Source organism: Schistocerca gregaria, chromosome 1, assembly GCF_023897955.1.
Source record: "Schistocerca gregaria isolate iqSchGreg1 chromosome 1, iqSchGreg1.2, whole genome shotgun sequence".
Lineage (NCBI taxonomy): Eukaryota > Metazoa > Arthropoda > Insecta > Orthoptera > Acrididae > Schistocerca > Schistocerca gregaria.
Genome location: NC_064920.1, coordinates 894,858,706 through 894,880,214, shown reverse-complemented (window position 1 = coordinate 894,880,214; position 21,509 = coordinate 894,858,706). Strand labels below are relative to the sequence as shown.

The window sequence follows — 21,509 nt, the reverse complement described above, 5'->3', positions numbered from 1 at the left end:
TATTATTATATTATTATGCATTAGTGGTCTAGCAACGAAAGGAGCTGTTTCACTGGACATGGTATGCGCCTGAATTAGCGCGGCAAGACAGATCTTACCAATACCGTAACCCACACAGAAGAAGAAGTACTCCGCGAAAACAACAACAGAATCAAGCCTTTAATTATGTTATGTCATCCTTAGCAGCAAAAGCGCTAAAACGGACTAACTCCTGCCTGATTGTATTCGGAAGCAATGAGAAATTGCAGATACAGAAAAAAACACACTCAAAATGCAGAATTTAACAGAAAGCAGGAAAAACAGGAAGCCCACAAGATAAACCGAGACGTCACCTTATTCGAGGACAGGAACACTGGCACCATGCACCTACAACTAATGTACAAACATTGGACACCTGTGCAACACGCATTAGCTCTCCACAAGGACGCCTGTGCGATAGTAACTACACTTAAAAATGAGAAGTACTGTATTTAAACTGAAGGTTTCTCTCTTCAAAACTTATCTTTGGTTGATTACTACTGTACGCCTGGTGGGCAGTATGGAGGACTAGCCATATTGACCAAAAATGACATATAAATTGCTAATTAGTTAATATGCTCTCCAAATTCGTGGAAAAGACACTGAGATGGCAGCGATTAAAACTCCAAATTTAAATTTGATAACTGTCACAATGTACCGTTATCCGCCAGGACACTTTGGGGTATTTCTGGAAAAACATAATGGTTCCTAAATAAATTAAGTGCAAAATAATGTGATGTTATAGTCTCTGTTGACTAACGTAAGTGTAAGCAAAGAACCATTCTACAAATATCACCAGATAATAGCCGGCCGGGGTGGCAGAGCGGTTCTAGAAGCTACTGTCTGGAACCGAGCAACCGCTACGGTCGCAGGTTCGAATCCTGCCTCGGGCATGGATGTTTGTGATGTCCTTAGGTTCGTTAGGTTTAAGTAGTTTTACGTTCTAGCGGACTGATGACCTCAGAAGTTAAGTCCCATAGTGCTCAGAGCCATTTGAACCATTTTTTGAACCAAATAATACTGTCACATTAGACTTTGCAACGAAACTAACACTCATCAGTCACACAGCCCTGGAACAAATCCTGATTGACAAAGAGTAGTTTAAATGTTCCTTAAAATGTCTACGATTTCGGTTTAGTGACCATAAGGGTTTAATAATTCGTGTTACCATCAAAGGTCAGGCATAAAACAACACATCAAAGATCAAACGTAGGGCCTTCCGAATAGGGAAAGTTAACCAACTTTAGCTTATTATTCTACAATGAAGACTGGACTGCTACAAATGAAATGGAAAGTCTAGATAGAAAACGCAGTATATTTCTAGAAAAATGATAAAGCACTTTGACACAGCCTTCCTACTAAAATGGTAAGTATCAGAAATGATACAAGAGGCTATGGCTGGATAACTAAGTGAATTAAAATTTCTTACCAGAAAAAGAGAGCACTACACCAAAATTTGTAAGGAACATAATGTCACAGCAAGTATGCACACACAAAGCTTTGACAAAAGTTTTACGAAAGGACATAAAACACGCAAAAGCTATGGTCACTGCCAAAAAAAAGACGCACCACGAAGAAGTTACGCAAATTGGTCATACATGTATCGATGGAAAATGCAAAATTGTAAACTTTGGCGGCCGATGGATGAATGTGTGACTCTACAGCGCAATTTCATCGCGCAGCTGCATAAGATAGTAAACGTGGGACATGTCAATGCCAGGGCATAAAGTCCTTGGGAAATTCATACCCTGTACTCAATTAAAGAGTAACTAGGCCTCGCAGACAGGCACGTGAGCAACATACGCTGAAGTCAGAATTTGAGAGAGAACGTGTATTTTGGCTTAAAGAAGAGGATGGAATAACCGGCGAATCGCTCAACGTTTGAATAGGAGCGATGCCATAATTCGACGATGTAGGCAGCAACGAGTGAACCATGACAGAACAACCCAGCGTCAAAAGGAAGTGGTCGAGCTAGAGAGACGACAGAACGTGAGGGCCGAGCAATCGCCAGAGAGACACTCAGAGCCCTGGATACACTATTATTATCGATTCTACATGCAAACGGTGCTTCAGTGACCACAATGGCCATTAATTTGAGGCTCACAGAAAGGGGGCGGAGTTCACGGTACTCCTTGCGCCGATTACCAGAGCACCAAATAGTTCGTTTGCAGTGGTGTCAGGCACTATCAGCCTGGAATCTCGTTGACTGAAGTAGAATTTTCTGTAGTGATGAGCCCCACTTCGAACGGAGCCCTGATGACCAGTTAAGAATTGTCTAGAGTTGCCCCTGACAGCAGTGTGATACCACCCTGACTATCGCCCGCCATACGGTCCAAGGGACACGATGAGACTTTCTACTCTTTGTGTTCGTGCTTGACAGACCCTGCCTTGGCCAGCAAGGTCGCCAGATCTCTCTCCGGCTGAGAAGATTTCGAGGATTATGGCAGGATTCTCCAATCACTTCGGGAGTTTGAACGATCTAACTCGCCAACTGGACAGAATTTACCACTGTATCCCTCAGGAGGACATCCAACAACTCTTATCAGTCAATTCCAAGCCGAATAACAGCTTTCGTAAGAGCCAGAGGTGGACCAATACGTTATTTTCGAGTTTGTGTTGATAATGTTTAGCCAAAAGTCTGTTGGTATGCCTCCAGTCTCATATATTCTACACACAAACTGGAATAATCGTTTGGTTGCCACTTCCACCATAATTTTAGAAATTACGAATTGATTTTCTATACTTCTTACTTTATTTGACCGTATATAATCCAAACTCCGTCAAACTCTAATGCTGGATTCCATCTATCTTCCGTATAGATTCTCATTTCATCTTCTATCACAGCATCAGATAGGTCCTTCGCCTCATAGAGGCAGGGCAGTTAAAAACCTGAAACAACATACTCAACAGAGACTGACTGCATACCCTGTAGGATCTTATAGTCCCCCTCCAAAATATAGCTGAGCCCCTCACTCACATGTGTATCTGCTCATTAGTGTCGGGTATCTAATCCGAGCATTTGGAAACATACAAAGTTATTCCTATTTTCAAATTTCGTGACAATGGTAAAGTGAAAAACTGCCCATTACAATAAACTCCTCTTTGTCCAAAGTGTTGGGAAAAAAGTCAGGTCTGGTGGTCTAGTGGAGCCAGTACGGCAGCTCAGTGTGAGGATCGAATAATTATGTAAATTAATTAACTGATCAATTAATTACATGCCACCCTCTGATGAAGTTGTAGTTCTTCTCCAGAACCTCCCCTCCCTACGCCCCCTCCCATCCACTCCCCTCCTCTTACCCACACTTGGAAATGGTGGGAAATTGAAATTTTGGTTGTAAATCCAAAAAATAGTGGGAAATTCAAATTTATTGCCGGAATATCAAATTTTGTCTCTTCACCTTATGGTCCAGAGAATAACAGACGTAGTTCAGAACAACAACAACAAAGGGCGCTGTTGGCCCTCTGCTACCCACCCCTCCCCTCCTCTCCTCCCCCCCACATCCCCTCCTATCCCCACCCTCCCATCCCTCCCCCTCCCCTTCCCTCCCCTCCCCTCCCCTCCCCTCCCCTCTCCTTTCCTCTCCTCTCCACTCCACAGACTATGAATCGCAAGAGAGGGTTCCAGTGTTGTGCTTTCATAAGCAGTTTGATACATTGTTTTTCTGTTGTAATATAACCAAGCACTGCATGACTGCATCTTTGTATACGCCATACATTTTGCTTTTCCATCACAACTTCGAGGTCTATGTCACGTGCTAAACCAATGTTAACACGTTTCATCCATTGACTTTCACAGATAGCTAGACAACACATGGTGTAAACTATGCTACTCTCACAACAGACAAGATGGTTGAAATAAAGGACAGAGGCGGTGTTTCTTATTGGCAAAAATGGGGAAGACTTCACAACATATGGGAACTGGAAGAGTTTGCAGCATTGTGGAGCGTTTCCAAACAGCTCCCTGAGTGTTATGACATCTACCTTTAATCTCATCTTTTACAGTAACTGGGTAGCAAATATCTAGATGTTCTGTTTCACAGAGATGAAGAGCAATGATTCTTCATATTGCGGTCATTTATACAATCACTGTTTCAGTGCTGGCTAAGCCTGGAATGTTTTGCTCCCACCAAGACACTATCCATCTCAAACAAGTGTTATCAGTCAATCATTATGTGGTAATCAACAGTGTACCAGTGGATGGATGGGATGGAAAAGACACTGTCGATATAGGAAAATATACTTTAATAAGCACCACAGTTGATTGTGTGATCAGTTTTAGCAATTTTACCAGTTTTTCCGTAATTTCAATGCCAACCAATGACATGACAGGATGCTTCCCAGTTTCTGTATCGTTACCAAACCACTCCTCCACAATTGTGCATATGCCATATACTAGATTCGCGAATGTAGATAGATGACTGTGCAGCACATTCATTCATGGTTAATTCTCGAACATATACACCAAATTATACCAGAAAGCATAGTATCTGATATAGTTAGGTTATATACATATTTCGATCACTTCCGTCATAGTGCATAATATACGTTTACGATTGCCCATCTTTCCCTACGCGAATAAGAGTCAAAGAGAATTCTCGCTGTCTCAGGATAAAGTTGAGAGAAGAAAGATATCGCCACACTGTCTTCCACTAACCCTTCCTAAACACTGTCACCGATGTAATTTCCAGTTGACCAGAAGTAGGACGCTACTATACCCACTACATTCCACGTCTCATGAAGGAACAGAGTGAACTGAGTCCATAACTGCTGTTCACCAAAGACTGTTCCACAGCAGTCTTACTCACGGTACCCATTTAGTGCTTAATATCTCCCCAGATGCGTGCATGTCGAGGAGGTTAGCATCCCTTGTCAGTATATAGTAGATATGAGAGTGTTGTGATGATAGAACATATGGTTTAGAAGAAATATGTCGTTTATGCATGATGGAGCTCCATATGGATGGAGGTGGAAGCATTTTACGTAAATCAACTAGAGTCTGGGGTCAGTACCAAGAAGATAGTGGCAAGAGAGAAATGATTGTAGAACATAAACACGTACACTCCTAAGGCTACACTGTTGTACACGTATGCACACCATAATGTTAAAGCCATGTGGTTTCCGAAATATTAGTCATGCAGAGCGCAACACTCTTAACACTCTAATGCAGAACATATATGTCCAACATCTGACTCAAATCCACCCTGCAAGTTTTCTATCCCACACTACGGTAACAAACTTTAAGAAGTTGAAACTACTTTCTTCTACATCAAAGAAAAAATAGTCTTTATGATAAATGCGCAATATAGCTTTCTGGAGGTATATAACGCCCGCTGTTTACATCCGATCATAGTTCAGAAATACTATGCTCGCATCAGTCCTATAAAATGATCATCAGAAATGGATTTGCCTCTTACAGAGAAACAGGCAAACACATACTAGCAGTGTTTGATGTGTGATATTACACGCCGTACTGCTCTAACTCCAGAAACAGAACATAGTCTCTTCCACACACATCTGTCAAGCAAATGTATACATAGGGTTTACAGTACCTCATAAACACCTGCCACTAGCTTAGAACCACTGCAGTCATGAAACTGAGGACCCGATTTACATTCAAGATGCATACATATTTGTTCATTTAGAGGAGGTTTTCCATCGATGGGCATGTTTCATCACACATGCATTGGAACTCCTCTGCCGACTGTGGTATGGAGAGGTCTGCTGTTAATGGTGGCAGGTACATAGCGCCATAAGCCACACACAGTACATGCAGTTGTACACAAGTTACACCATACAACTGATACATACCGAGAGAACAACGGAAAAATGGTTAAATGCGTGATAAATGACCTGCAGCAAAATCTCCCTCTCTCTAGAATGCATCATCAGTCCACCAATAATTATACCCCGTTACAACCCCGCCTCAATCCATCACTCCATCCTCTTTCTATCGTCCTTTAACGCATATTCAAGTCAGTTCAGAAGCAGATGTTTCTCTTTCCCAGGAAAGCATCAGAGACAACAATCAGCTTGCACGTATCACTATTACCGCAATAGACATAGGGTTGAATGTTGTTAAAATGACAATACTGCTAATATTCTGTAAGCTACTCTATTCGGGAAATCGTTAGGGAATTCAATATTCCAAAAATCCACAGTGTCAAGCGTGTGCCGTGAATACCAAATTTCAGGTATGATTACTCGCCACGGGTAATGCAGTGGCCAATGGCCTCCATTCAACGACCGAGAGCAACGGCGTTTGCGTAGTCAGTGTTAACAGACAAGCAACACTGTGTGAAGTAAGCGCAGAAATCAATGTGGCAGGTACGACGGACGTATCCGTTACGAAAGACAGTGAAATTTGGCGTTAATGAGCTATGACACCAGAAGGCCAACGCGAGTGCCTTTTCTCATGCACGACGTCGCCAGCACCTCCTCTCCTGGGCTTGTGACAATACTGGTTGAACCCCAGGCGACTGGAAAACTATGGGCTCGTGACCATATCGGGTGGACAGTAGATAACTGGAAACTGTGGCCTGGTCACATGAGTACCGATTTCAGTTAATGAGAGCTGATGGTAGAGTTCAAGAGTGGCACAGACCCCACGAAGCCATTGTTTGCAGAACATTCTGGACAGTTAGAGCAAATGATTTGGCCACCCACATCACCCAATGTGAATACTATCGAACATTTATGGGACATAATCGTAAGACATTTCATGCACCAAATCCAGCACCGGAATCACTTTCGCACTAACGGACGGCTATAGAGGGAGCATGGCTCAGTATATCTGCAGGGGACTTTTAGTCACATGTTGAGGCCACACCACGTCGGGATGCTACTCTACGCTGGGCAAAAGGAGGCCCGACCGATATTAGGAGGTATCCTACGACTTTGTCACCTCAGTGTAATGTACATTTAAAAAATTTAATTTTATGTAATAGTAGTACTGTACTGGGAAAAAGTGGGCCTTACATAATCACAATACTAATTAAATAGTAACTTTCATTTACTCGCAGCTGTAGAAGTTTGTATCAGAAACGTACATGCTATACGGGAATGAAAGTATCAATAAGCTGCCAAAGGATATAAAATGTATACTGAATATTAACGCTTTTGCAAGCTCTGCTAGGGAATATCTATAGTACCAGTGCTTTTATTCAGTAAATGGATAAATCTCCTTCTTCTTTTTCTTGTGGTTTTGTCCCACATCAGCACAGGATCGATGTGGTTATTTGCGGATTTGGCATGCTTAATTTAAGGATGGATGGATTGACTGATTAGGTTAAAGGGACGAAACTACGAGCTCATTGGTTCCTCATGGTAGGATGCCTTTCCTGCTACGTGTGTAAAGGTTGCGAATTGTATAACTTGGGTGCCAGCCCAGTATTCACCTAGTTGGAGGTGGGAAACAAAGCACCTCCCCATCGGGTAAGCAGTGCTGTAAACAGGTGGCTATCCACGTAGATTCAGTAAGTAAATACCAGAACTTAAATATATGTAATTTGCAACTATCGTCTTTGTAATATATAGGGCTACATCAAATCTTGATTATGAAGACTAGAATTAAGACAACATCATGTTGCACATTGTACTATATAAGAGCAACGGGATAAATAAATAACTAAATAAACACAAGAGGCAGGGGTAATCAGTGCCAACATGTCACAGATAACAGGCGGGAGCGACGAGTGTCCTCAACCACTCGTGACAGAGCATACACCACATTGAAGCATGGCAATGAGACAGAGTCCACGCTCCATTCCACCTCATTCCACTTTGGCAAGAATTATTAAATAATTGCTTTCAGAGCAAATGTGTGCATATATTAAGCACTGGAGAAGGATGTGTGCATGGAAATATTCAGAGCAAACATTGCTGACTTCATGGCGTGTTATATGTCTACGTCTACGTCTACGTCCACCCCCGGTAGCTGGGTGGTCAGTTGACAGCATGTCAATCCTAAGGGCCTGGGTTCGATTTCCGGCTGGGTCGAGATTTTCTCTGCTCAGGAACTGGGTGTTGTGTTGTTCTAATCATCATCGTTTCATCCCCATCGACACGCAAGTCGCTGAAGTGACGTCAAATCGAAAGACTTCCACCTGGCAAACGGTCTATCTGACAGGGGGCCCAAGTCACACGACATTTGCATTTATCTACATCTACATCTATACGCCACAAACCAACTTGCGGTGTGTGGCGGAGGATACTTTGTGTAACACCGTCACTTCCCCCTGTACTGTTCCAGTTGCAAATAGTGTGCTGGCATACGCTGGCGCCAGCACACCATGCGGCATAGAGGTTACGAGAGATCGATTGAGGCCAACGACAGACTCGCTGGAAACGCGCCGACAAAGCACTCTCGGCCGCCAGTGTTTAGGATCACCGCCGTGGACTGGAGAGCCAGTTAGTTCAACCGGAGGACCAGTTATTTCGTTCCAATAGTTCGAGTCTGCTGCAGTCTATCGCACCGAATGGGTTCCAGCGTCATCAATCGCGGCCCAGCAGAAATCGCAGTAGCTGCTAGCTCCGCCGCAAACTCGGGGACAGGCAGCACATAAAAATCATAAAAGTTTACATAGCGGATCTTGTACACCACCAGCAGTGAGGCTAATGTGGACTATACAGCAGACATTGTAGCACTACGAATTTCTTGAGTTAAGTAAACTTTCCATTCTTATGTATAAAGTACCCAGTTAATCTTTGTGTTGCCTTTTTTTCATGTACAGAGTCACCCAAACGTTCGTTAACATATGAAAATCCAAAAATTCATGTAATAGTGTAAGGAGTGAGGTACAAATTCACACATGCCTAAAATGACACGGGGTTTTATTGAAACCAAAAACAAAAGCAAAAACTGGCCAATAGACGGCGCTGGACAGCAACACATCTATGACGTCGCATGAGAATCGTGTGGATAATGAGTTTAGTTAGAGAGGGAGTCAAATCATCGCTAACACGACTGATATGCACCTGCGAGAAGGTACGACTTTTATGTAGGATGGCGCTCCATCCCATGCCGTTATACATGTGAAAAATCTTTTGCGCACATCGTTTGGTAAAGGTTGAGTGCTGAGGCACACGTTCCTCATGCTTGCCCTCACAGGTCCCCAGACCTCAATCTGTGTGATTATTGGACGTGAGGTTACCTGAAGTCACAAGTCTACCGCGATCGCCCTCTCTCATCAGGAATGCTAAAAGACAACATTCGTTGGAAATTTCCCACTATTCCTACTGATGTGCTGTTCGGAACATTGTCCCTCGATTACAGGTATTGCTCAGAAATGACAGCCGACATGTTGAGCATTTATTATAAAGAACACCGTCCTTGCTAAAAATCAACTATTGTGCCAATTATTGCTTTTGTATCACATGAAGCTCCATCTGTCTGTCTTTTTGTTCAATTTTATTTAATTTCAATAAAATCCCTTGTTATTTCAAGCATATGAGTCAATTTTTACCCCTCTACCTATATTATTCCGTGAGTTATTAAATTTTCGAATCTTAGCAGACTTTTAGGTCACCCTGTACACAGTATATAAATGTGCATATAATATATTGTATATATAATACATAATGGGGAAACATTGTTAGCAGAAATCTAGAAAAGGACTTGACTGGTTCAATTCCAATTCTCTAATAAACATTTGCGTGGAGAGAGAGAGAGAGAGAGAGAGAGAGAGAGAGAGAGAGAGAGAGAGAAAGAGAGAGAGAGAGAGAGAGAGAGAGAGGTTTTTGACAGATTTACATCAAATTTTTACACGACACGCTAATAAATCTACATACGATACATATTTTTAAATGATAGTGTATAGGTTTTCTGTCAGAACTGATTGCCACAGAGAGAAAGCTATTGCGAAAATGTGCGGTTTCGTTTTCTTTCTCGCAGTAAGCTTTAATTACGATAACTGAGCACGTAAATCATTAGATAAACAATTTCTCCCATGTACACAGCTGAAAAAGAAAATTGCGCACCTGGAAAGACGACGTCGATTTTGATCCGATGACAGCATATGCTAACTGATGTGCTGATAACGGTTTCAGCGTTGTCCACCAACAGATAGCGAAGTTACACAGCTAACGGAGTGCCATATGCGTCTACCCTGTAATACGGAATGTTCCGTGCCAAAAGGCTCTGTGTAGTGCGAACGTGTGAGGCAAGCAGACAACCATGCCACGGGGATGTACTCTTCTTTCCTATAGCCAACAGAGAGGGTCAAATTGTGCCGTTTTGAGAGGCAGGATAGTTCTGAGGAATTTTCACACAAGTTGGACATGCTGCGTCAGTTACGCAACGATGCTGGTATCAGTGGTCACATCATAAGCATTCTCACAGCAGCAGACGATGTTCTGGACGCCCACACAGTACAGACGCCCGCCAGGATCGTCGCGCTATAAGGGCAGCAGTGGTAGGTCGTATAGGTATCACAGCACAGATAAGAAGACTTGTGAACCCAGATGTGACAACACGAACTGTTGCGAACCAGTTACTAACAGTGGGACTACGGGCACGCCCATCTCTAGCCCGTCTTCCGCTCACGACACTGCATCGATGTGCACAGCTCGACAGCTGATGCCAGAGCGTCACTTAGCGCTGTAGTCTTCAGCGATGAAAGCAGATTCTGCCTGCACGCAATTGATGGTCGTTTGCGTGTACAACGTAGACCTGTTGAGCGCTGCCTCGCTGTGTGTATTTGTCCAAGACACACTAGTCCCACCCTCGGCCTTACAGGTCTGAGGCGCGATGAGCTTAGGGCTGCCATCCAACACGATATATCGGGAGCATCACTGTTAGGGACCTTCTTGTCCCCAGCATCTCGAAAAGACCCTATATTTGTCCCGATTTTGCAAAATAGTGTTACGAGTTGGCTCAAGTACTGAAGTAAAGCCATCTTTTAGCACAACATGTAAATGCAGCCTCAGTCAGTCCCATTTACACTACTGGCCATTAAAACTGCTACACCAAGAAGAAATGCAGATGATAAACGGGTATTCATTGGACAAATATATTATACTAGAACTGACATGTGATTACATTTTCACGCAATTTGGGTGCACAGATGCTGAGAAATCACTACACAGAACAACCACCTTTGGCCTTGATACCCCTGGGCATTGCGTCAAACAGAACTTGAATGGTGTGTACAGGTACAGCTGCCCATGCAGCTTCAGCACGATACCACAGTTCATCAGGAGTAGTGACTGGCGTATTGCGAGAAGCCAGTTACTCGGCCACCATTGACCAGACGTTTTCAACTGGTGAGAGATCTGGAGAGTGTTCTGGCCAGGGCAGCAGTCGAACATTTTCTGTATCCAGAAAGGCCCGTACAGGACCTGCAACATGCGGTCGTAAATTATTCTGCTGAAATGTAGGGTTTCGCAGGGATCGAATGAAGGGTACGGCCACGGGTTGTAACACATTTGAAATGTAACGTACACTGTTCAAAGTGCCGCAATGCGAACAAGAGGTGACCGAGAAGTGTAACCAATGGCACCCCATACCATCACGTCGGGTCATACGCCAGTATGGCGATGACGAATACACGCTTCCAATGTGCGTTCACCGCGATGTCGCCAAACACAGATGCGACCATCATGATGCTGTAAACAGAACCCGGATTCATCCGAAAAAATGACGTTTTGCTACTCGTGCACCCAGGTTCGTCGTTGAGTACACCATCGCAGACGCTCCTGTCTTTGGTGCAGCGTCAAGGGTAACCGCAACCATGGTCTCCGAGCTGATAGTCCATGCTGCTGCAAACGTCGTCGAACTGTTCGTGCAGAAGGTTGTTGTCTTACAAACGTCCCCATCTGTTGACTCAGGGATCGAGACGTAGCTGCACGATCCGTTACAGCCATGCGGATAAGATGCCTGTCATCTCGACTGCTAGTGATACGAGGCCATTGGGATCGAGCACGGCGTTCCGTATAACCCTCATGAACCCACCGATTCCATATTCTGCTAACAGTCATTGGATCTCGACCAACGCGAGCAGCAATGTCGCGATACGATAAACCGCTATCGCGATAGGCTACAATCCGACCATTATCAAAGTCAGAAACGTGATGTTACGCATTTCTCCTCCTTACACGAGGCATCACAACAACGTTTCATCAGGCAACGCCAGTCAACTGCTGTTTGTGTATGAGAAATCGGTTGGAAACTTTCCTCATGTCAGCAGATTGTAGGTGTCGCCACCGGCGCCAACCTTGTGTGAATGCTCTGAAAAACTAATAATTTGCATATCACGCCATCTTCTTCCTGTCGGTTAAATTTCGCGTCTGTATCACGTCATCTGCGAACTGTAGCAATTTTAATGACCAATAGTGTATGTCAACAAGTCTATGTTGACAAGGTTGTCTCACAGATGGCACTGCATGATGGGTGTCCTGTATCGACCTTGCAAGCAGCTTCTAGATCTAGCGCCGTGATTCGAGAAAATACGGCAATACCAGTAGCACAATATTATATACCTATGACTAAAAATGGTGTGAATATTTCAGGCAATAATTGTTTTCAGGAATAGATTTATCTGAAGAGCTTTTCAGAAATTAAGCGTGACACGGAAGAATGGAAGTCTAAACACTCCGTGGAAGAAAGGTGGACTTACTTTCTTAAGAAAACCGAAAATCCTGAACGCAAATGCCAGCTGCTAAAATTATGCTGGTATTTGTTTTCTATTCCCGCACACAACGCCCCTGTGGAAAGAGTATTTGCGCTGATGTCGGCCCAGTGGACTGATGAGAGAAATTGACTGCTGCCATGGACCGTGTAATCAATCTTACAGTGCCAGTTTAACTAAAGGCTGACTTGCACGGAGCTTTATAAATACGTAAACGAAAAAAATACTTGCTGAAAAAGGTGAAATCTTCCGAAAAATATGGTGTACCGATTTTTCTGTCGGAACACGTTTCATGTAAATGTGTTCTAAAGAAAAGTCATAATATTAAATGAAGTTCTTACTTCATTGCTCTTATTGGCCCATTGATGACAGATCAATTCATGCTTTAGCTTTTTTTAAATGGTAAGCAGGTAACTGCTGCAGGACTCTAGCCCTTCAGTCGGCAGCACGATACACAATGCCAAGGTAAAGGCGTTTAAGTGAACGCCCATTATCACACTATCTGGGCACCAGAAAAATGGTCGGGTGAGGTGCCTTACTCATTCGGCCTACCTCCCAGAACGAAGCACCCTTTGGTGCAACATCTCAGACGAGACACCATGGAAAGCAAACAGGTAGTAAATCGTATATTTACAGGCAGACAAGGGCCGGGTCCAATCACAGTAGGTAAAAGTAAGTAGAATTCTACCAGTTTTGCTGGTTTATTGTGGCAGACGGAGCCACCTAAGCCTGATCTACACTATGTGATCAAAAGTATCCGGACACCTGGCTGAAAATGACTTATAAGTTTGTGGTGCCCTCCATCGGTAATGCTGGAATTCAGTATGGTGTTGGCCCACCCTTAGCCTTAATGAGAGCTTCCACTCTCGCAGGCCTACGTTCAATCAGGTGCTGGAAGGTTTCTTGGGAAATGGCAGCCCATTCTTCATGGAGTGCTGCAATGAGGAGATGTATCGATGTCAATCGGTGATGGTCAGGACTCTGTAGAAGTCAGTCCATCACAGGGATGTTATTGTCGTGTAACCACTCCATCACAAACGGTGCATTATCAACAGGTGCCCATAGAGTTGAAAGATGCAATCGCCATCCCCGAATTGTTCTTCAACAGTGGGAAGCAAGAAGGTGCTTAAAACATCAATGTAGACCTGTGTTGTGATAGTGCCACGCAAAACAACAAGGGGTGCAAGGCACCTCCATGAAAAACACGACCACACCATAACACCATCGCCTCCGAATTTTACTGTTGGCACTACATACGCTGGTAGATGACTTTCACATGGCATTCGCCATGCCCACACCATGCCATCGGATCGCCACATTGCGTACCGTGATTCGTCACTCCACTTTTTAATCGTCCAATGTTTACGCTCCTTACACCAAGAGACGCAGCGTTTGGCATTTACCGGCGTGATGTGGGGCCTGTGAGCAGCTGCTCGACCATGAAATCCAAGTTTCCTCACCTCCCACCTAACTGTCATAGTACTTGCAGTTGATCCTGACGCAGTTTGGAATTCCTGTGTGATGGTCTGGACAGATGTCTGCCTATTACACATTACAGCCATCTTTAACTGTCGGCGGTCTCTGTCGGCAGTCTCTGTCAGTCAACACGCAAGGTCAGCCTGTACGCTTTTGTGCTGAACGTATCCCTTCACGTTTCCACTTGACTATCACATTGGTAACAGTGGACCTAGAGATGTTTAGGAGTGTGGAAATCTCGAGCACAGACGTATGACACAAGTGACACCCAATCACGTGATCACGTTCCAAGTCTGTGAATTCCGCGGAGCGCTGCTTTTTCGCAATGTCTAGTGACTACTGAGGTCGCTGATATGGAGTAGCTGGCAGTAGGTGGCAGCACAATGCACCTAATACGGGGGTGTCCGGATACTTTTGATCACATAGTGTATGTAGAATGAGCGCTTTACTAACCGAGGCTGTATTTAACACACTCAGACGGTGCCAGAAATAGGACAGCTGAATTTATAAGTCTGAACAACCATTGTTCTGAAGGTTATCTCCTGTAACCAGTCACAATATTGATGTTTTATGAATCACATCTGTGTATTCACGACTAGTTCGAGTAACCGTAGCTCATTACCAAACATCGCATCTACGCTATACTGTTGTATTTGCATTAACAAATATACTTTTAATTAAACTGATATCGAAGCTCTTTGTCGGGAATATCTTTTCTGGAGTCTCGGCTGATATGTCTTCCTACAGAATTATTGGTCTGCTCGCGTCGACGGATCAGTTTTCAACTCTTTTGCATTGTATTGCAATTGCGTTATTTATTTGTTAACAGGAGATTTCCTGTTGACAGAAGGGTGCTATGCGTGGATAACACTTCCAAACACTCTGTTCAGTATAAAATAGTTGAGCGGATCGTAGCTGCTCGAGTGGAAGCTGATAATATTGTGGCTAACTGAATGTATGAGCTTAGCGCCCGTTGCTTCGCTCGGGCTTGCGTTGCAATTACATCAAAAGTAATTTTGTAAACGTGTATTAGGCCTACCGAAAAATTAATGTATTAATGAGCCGTTTCTTTTTCTATGGAATACTGATAAAGTCAATATGCCGTGGCGACTGTTAAATAGCTATCTTTGATTTAATTTACAAATTGCAGCACATTCTAAACTTTTCACGCTAATTACGCTTCTAATGCATGGTTTTTTCCGTATGTACTTCTAACGAAAAAGCGATTGTAACTGGAGTCCCAAGGTTTTGTTAATCATGCCTTTTGCGTTCTTGTGATATTTCCGTAGAAACTTTCATCCCCTAACACATATTTCTTTATATCTAACCGAGGAGTGAAATACCAGTTTTCATGGATTTAGCTTTCTTTTTAATACAACGAAATATTTTCTTAAACACTTTCATCCCCTATTTTACGTCCTTGGAGGTTGAATTTCCAAAAACTATGGAACACGTATTTTTTTCTTTCTGACAGAGTTACCAAATACAAATTTTCATAGATTTCATAGATTAGGCTTTGGATAATTTGACAAAACTTATCATCCCCTATTTTATCCGCGTAGGGGTGAATTTCCAAAAACTCTGACAGACGTTTTTTTTTTATTTCTATCTGAGAAGTCAAATACCAATTTTCATATATGTAGCTTTAAAATCAATATGTAGTTCTTTAATGATGATTTATTTTCAAAAAACGTTCACTCACTATTTCACTCTCATAAGGGCCAAATTTCCAAAAATGATGAAACAACTATTTCTTTATCCCTGACCAAGAAACCAAATACCAGTTTTCGTAGGTCTAGAATCAAAACTGTCTTTATAGAGATATATTTTCAAACAACGTTTCATCCCCTATTTCACCCCCTCTGGGATGGAATTTCAAAAAATCCTTTCTTAAACGACGCCAACAGATCAGCACCTGGAAATTCCAAGTTTCCATTCTTAGTGGTTTGGGCTAAGCGATAGTGAGTCTGAGTGAGTCAATCACTCGGGAGCCTTCTATATGTAGAGGTAAGAAATACAGCAAAACTAACCTCTCAGAATCCCACCGTAAAATTCCCTTCTGCTGTTCGAACTACACTCGCTGCTCTATTTTGTTAATGAAGTATCAGTTGTGCGAAAATGCTACCAAGCTTATTTTAACTACATCACATAAGATAATATGATTCTATGGACTGAAGTCTTTCAGTCCTACTGTCAAAAATATTAAATAGACTCCAGTTGTAACTCTGTTTATGCATTTTCAGACCCCTCGTCATGTGCTTCTATAATGCAATACATTGTTGTTGTTGCAACGATGTTGTTGCATCGCTGTTATGTTTTCCCACCTCTGCTGTGCTGAATGAAGACTGCCCTGGTCTGCTGCCGCTGCGGCGCTGTCTCCGGCACGGCTTCGTCCAGTAGACCCCGTAGCGTGGAGGCGGCGCAAGGCCGCGTCTGGCGCCCGTTTGCTCAGCGCCGCAGCAGCTTCTGGCGTCGCCGCCTTAATGGGCCGCTTATCTGTGTGGCAGTGTCCTCCTCGCTGCCTCTAATTATTGGAGATACACGCCAGGAAGCGATCGCTACTAGCTAAAGAGAAAGGGTCGTTTTGCAAGGCGGTCGGATGTAACATTAAAATGGGGGCACGAGTCCTACATTTTTAATTTATTTTATGAATACTGACCAGATTAGGGATCGCAGGTTCTCTTTTATACAGAACTGAGTAACTTTCTCTTTTTATTTATAGTTATTTCACTCTCCACAATTTGTTGGGCTCAGCAGTACGGACATTCTGGTCTTCTGCCAAAAGGCTGGAAAGTAAGTACAGATAAAGCAGTACGATTAAATGCTGTAACATTTCCATAATTTTCTTAAATCAATATAAAGGTGAGCATCTTAGATGGTATTAATATCAAGTTATAATGTTAACTTCCTTCGACTTTTATGAAAACAAAAAAAACTAAAAAGTAAAACAAAAATACGTAAACGGATATTTAAAAGGGGTCACAAACTGGTAACTATCTTACAAGAAGCACCGCTCTTAACTAAAAATTGAAGGACCTGCGCTGGGGAAGGAGAAATTAGAAGAGAGAAAACGTCAAGTAGTCTCAAGCTTGTGTGCAAGCAGAGGGGTTCGATTAGGTTGGTGTTGGTTTGGATGGTAGACAACGACATCTTACCTTTCAAACGATAGGCCTCTCGTTTCCACATAACAATCAACGGCAGTACATCCTATCACATTAACTGCTTCCTCTTCTTTTCCATCTGCTTCCCGGTGTTATATCTTTTTTACGGTCAACGTATAACGAGCCTTTGCTCATTTTCGATAGGACACTGTTTTCACATGTATGCGAATCGTTTGTTTCGTGTTCATTTGCCTGTGTGAATGTTGCTGACCTTAGCTTAATAGTATTTCTTTGGTGACTTCATTCCGATGTACACACAAGACATAAATAGTAAAGACACATCTAAAGCCTTTGAGAATGCTCAATATGTCCCGAACACGTGCGGCCCACTCGACAATATCTCTTCCAAATACACCGCCTCACAAAAAAAAAAAAAAGTTTTCTCTGAAATTGCTTTAGTTCAGAGTAATGCAGTAGAGTAGGGATGACAAGTGCAACAAAAAATTAATTCTTCTCAGAAAGCAATAACAAGATGGAGCTCGAAATTTAACTCAACTATATACTGCACGTTCTCGTAGGACATGTTCAAAATAATGTACATGTAGTCGAAAAGAGTGGCATGCTCAACTTCTTACTGCTCTCGTAATGTTGCAGGCTCCATTCATCTCATTCTGCATAACTGCACAGCTATTTTCAATTCGCTGCTGTTGCTGTACTACCACCTCAATTGCAGCACCATACAGGAGGTCCTTGAGACAACCTCAAAGGTAGAAGTCCAGAGATTGAGATCCAGAGGTCTGGACGGCCAAGGAACTAATCCTGCGCGACGTGTCCACTTATCAGGATAAGCAACTCTTGAAATACTCTCTTGCCTCCCGACTGAAATGTGCAGGGGCGCCAACGACAATGCAACATGCAGGCGACCACGACTCGCTAAAAGACTGTAATGGTCCACGATGTAATGCCTACCACAAATTACACTCCTGGAAATGGAAAAAAGAACACATTGACACCGGTGTGTCAGACCCACCATACTTGCTCCGGACACTGCGAGAGGGCTGTACAAGCAATGATCACACGCACGGCACAGCGGACACACCAGGAACCGCGGTGTTGGCCGTCGAATGGCGCTAGCTGCGCAGCATTTGTGCACCGCCGCCGTCAGTGTCAGCCAGTTTGCCGTGGCATACGGAGCTCCATCGCAGTCTTTAACACCGGTAGCATGCCGCGACAGCGTAGACGTGAACCGTATGTGCAGTTGACGGACTTTGAGCGAGGGCGTATAGTGGGCATGTTGGAGGCCGGGTGGACGTACCGCCGAATTGCTCAACACGTGGGGCGTGAGGTCTCCACAGTACATCGATGTTGTCGCCAGTGGTCGGCGGAAGGTGCACGTGCCCGTCGACCTGGGACCGGACCGCAGCGACGCACGGATGCACGCCAAGACCGTAGGATCCTACGCAGTGCCGTAGGGGACCGCACCGCCACTTCCCAGCAAATTAGGGACACTGTTGCTCCTGTGGTATCGGCGAGGACCATTCGCAACCGTCTCCATGAAGCTGGGCAACGGTCCCGCACACCGTTAGGCCGTCTTCCTCTCACGCCCCAACATCGTGCAGCCCGCCTCTAGTGGTGTCGCGACAGGCGTGAATGGAGGGACGAATGGAGACGTGTCGTCTTCAGCGATGAGAGTCGCTTCTACCTTGGTGCCAATGATGGTCGTATGCGTGTTTGGCGCTGTGCAGGTGAGCGCCACAATCAGGACTGCATACTACCGAGGCACACAGGGCCAACACCCGGCATCATGGTGTGGGGAGCGATCTCCTACACTGGCCGTACACCTCTGGTGATCGTCGAGGGGACACTGAATAGTAGACGGTACATCCAAACCGTCATCGAACCCATCGTTCTACCATTCCTAGACCGGCAAGGGAACTTGCTGTTCCAACAGGACAATGCACGTCCGCATGTATCCCGTGCCACCCAACGTGCTCTCGAAGGTGTAAGTAACTACCCTGGCCAGCAAGATCTCCGGATCTGTCCCCCATTGAGCATATTTGGGACTGGATGAAGCGTCGTCTCACGCGGTCTGCACGTACAGCACGAACGCTGGTCCAACTGAGGCGCCAGGTGGAAATGGCATGGCAAGCCGTTCCACAGGACTACATCCGGCATCTCTACGATCGTCTCCATGGGAGAATAGCAGCCTGCATTGCTGCGAAAGGTGGATATACACTGTACTAGTGCCGACATTGTGCATGCTCTGTTGCCTGTGTCTATGTGCTTGTGGTTCTGTCAGTTTGATCATGTGATGTATCTGACCCCAGGAATGTGTCAATAAAGTTTCCCCTTCCTGGGACAATGAATTCACGGTGTTCTTATTTCAATCTCCAGGACTGTACATTATGCATCACAACTCGAAAAAAAATGGCCAGCGACATGCTCCAGTCGGTACCTGCTACACCATGTGTCTCACCAGGCTGATGCCAATTCCTTCGCAGTGCCAGTATACAGGGCATCAAGGAACAGTTACTATAGCAGGTGGTAATACGACGGCTTTGTAACACCCTTCGCAACCCAATGAGTGCATGCATCCAGGCCAGAGTGGGTGCAACAGCATACTGATAAAAGGGTTCATATTGCCAAATTTATCTCGATACTAGAGTCACTTGAATAAAATCAAACACCTTCCTTATTTGTTAAGTTTCATTTAGTGTCCTCCTCCCATTTTGAGCGATTTACCTTTTTGTCTGGCACTGTACACAGTAGAGTACTCACACAGCAACTTCAGTGCCTACCAAAACACCAAACTGGAAGCCACTCAATTAAGTAAAGCTTTTCTCAAGCTAAAGGTTGACCTGAACACTGCATACTCAAGTAGTAGTGTTCCTATTGGAAGCGGTGCACCCTGGCATGCTTCCAACCGTAGAACTGACTGGGAGATCGAATTCTGGAATGTCGCCTGCCACTCACCTGCACTGCCACTAAGTCACAACTAGCAAGATCCCGATGAGAGACCCCTCACCACAACATTCCTTCAATGCATCCGGCCTCATGCCATATCCATGCCTACCCCTACCTACCCCATGTATACCCACAACCTCACAAATCCCCAAATTGCTCTAGACTTCCTAAGAGAAACCCATCGATACTACTATCTGTCCTGCACACGAGACACCACGACATTCTCTAATATCACCAGCAACTACACAGATTTCACTAACACCCTAAAGGCAAATATACGTCGTGACTGGTAACAAAATATACAGAACTGAACACCACACTTCATGTAAACCCAATAAAGCATTCCACCTTTTCTCCACTACAAATCGCCCAATACATTATCCTATACTCCACAACGATCAACTACTACCAGACAACCTCAGTAAGTATATGCTGCCTACAGGATCATAAAACATAATTAATCTAAAAAGGTCGCCCAAGATGTCTAGTTGCGGTATTGGCATGCAAATTCCCACCTTCGTCGCTGATGAACAGCAGTGAGCTTGGGTGGATGAACCAGGCACTTGCTGCAGATGCCAACACACAGCATCATTCACTGAAAGCTAGTTGAGCAGAAACTGTTGGTGCCCCTTCGTTCATTTGGGCGATCAGTTGCTCAACAGCTACACATCTATTTGGCCACACATACCTCTGCAGCCATCGTTCATCCCTGACATTTATGGCCTGTGGTGAAATACAGTTACCATGGGGCCGGATTTTGATGCGCGGTATACTTTCACCACAGCAGCATGTCAACAGTTTACAGACCTAGCTGTTTTGGAAATGCTTCCACCCTTGGCCCAAACGCCAATCATCATGTCGTTTTGGACGTCAGATCAATTGTCGTTTCCACATTATGACAACGAATGCATTGTTTTCCGCTACGCCCCCCCCCCCTCCCTCCCTCCCGGCATGCTTTATATATCCTCTACGGCTAAAGCTGCCACCTGTCGTCTGTGAGTGTTTATTGCATGTTGACGTCGAACATGTGGTTACATTAATGTGACTGGACTGTATGTTTTTCATACTGTAAGGGTTCAAAACTTTATAACCAACTGCTTACTATCGAGTTGTTCAACCTTGTGAATGCAATACAGCGCATTCTTGAGTGTGATGGAATAGACGAGACCTTGGTAGGTTTCCAGAGACATGTGGCACTAGGTGCCTACATCCATGTCACACACTTCCTGTAAATTACGGACCAGCAGTTTGTGAATGCAGATCTGGCACCCGATAGTGTCCCAAGTGTGTTCCATCTGATTCAAATCAGGCGAAATTTGTAGGCAGG

General features: G+C 44.2%; 1 protein-coding gene across 2 annotated transcripts in view; it reads right to left on the bottom strand.

Moving 5' to 3' along the window:
• The window catches only part of LOC126274026 (venom serine protease-like), a 248,042-nt gene extending 231,481 nt beyond the window's left edge, over positions 1-16,561 (bottom strand). Inside the window, exon 1 of one of the 2 annotated variants that reach the window (XM_049977078.1) lies at positions 16,442-16,561. The gene's annotated coding sequence lies outside the window, so the exon portion shown is untranslated. The remainder of the gene's footprint in view (positions 1-16,441) is intronic. The other variant, XM_049977076.1, reaches the window with a different exon arrangement.
• Positions 16,562-21,509: the final 4,948 nt, after the last annotated feature.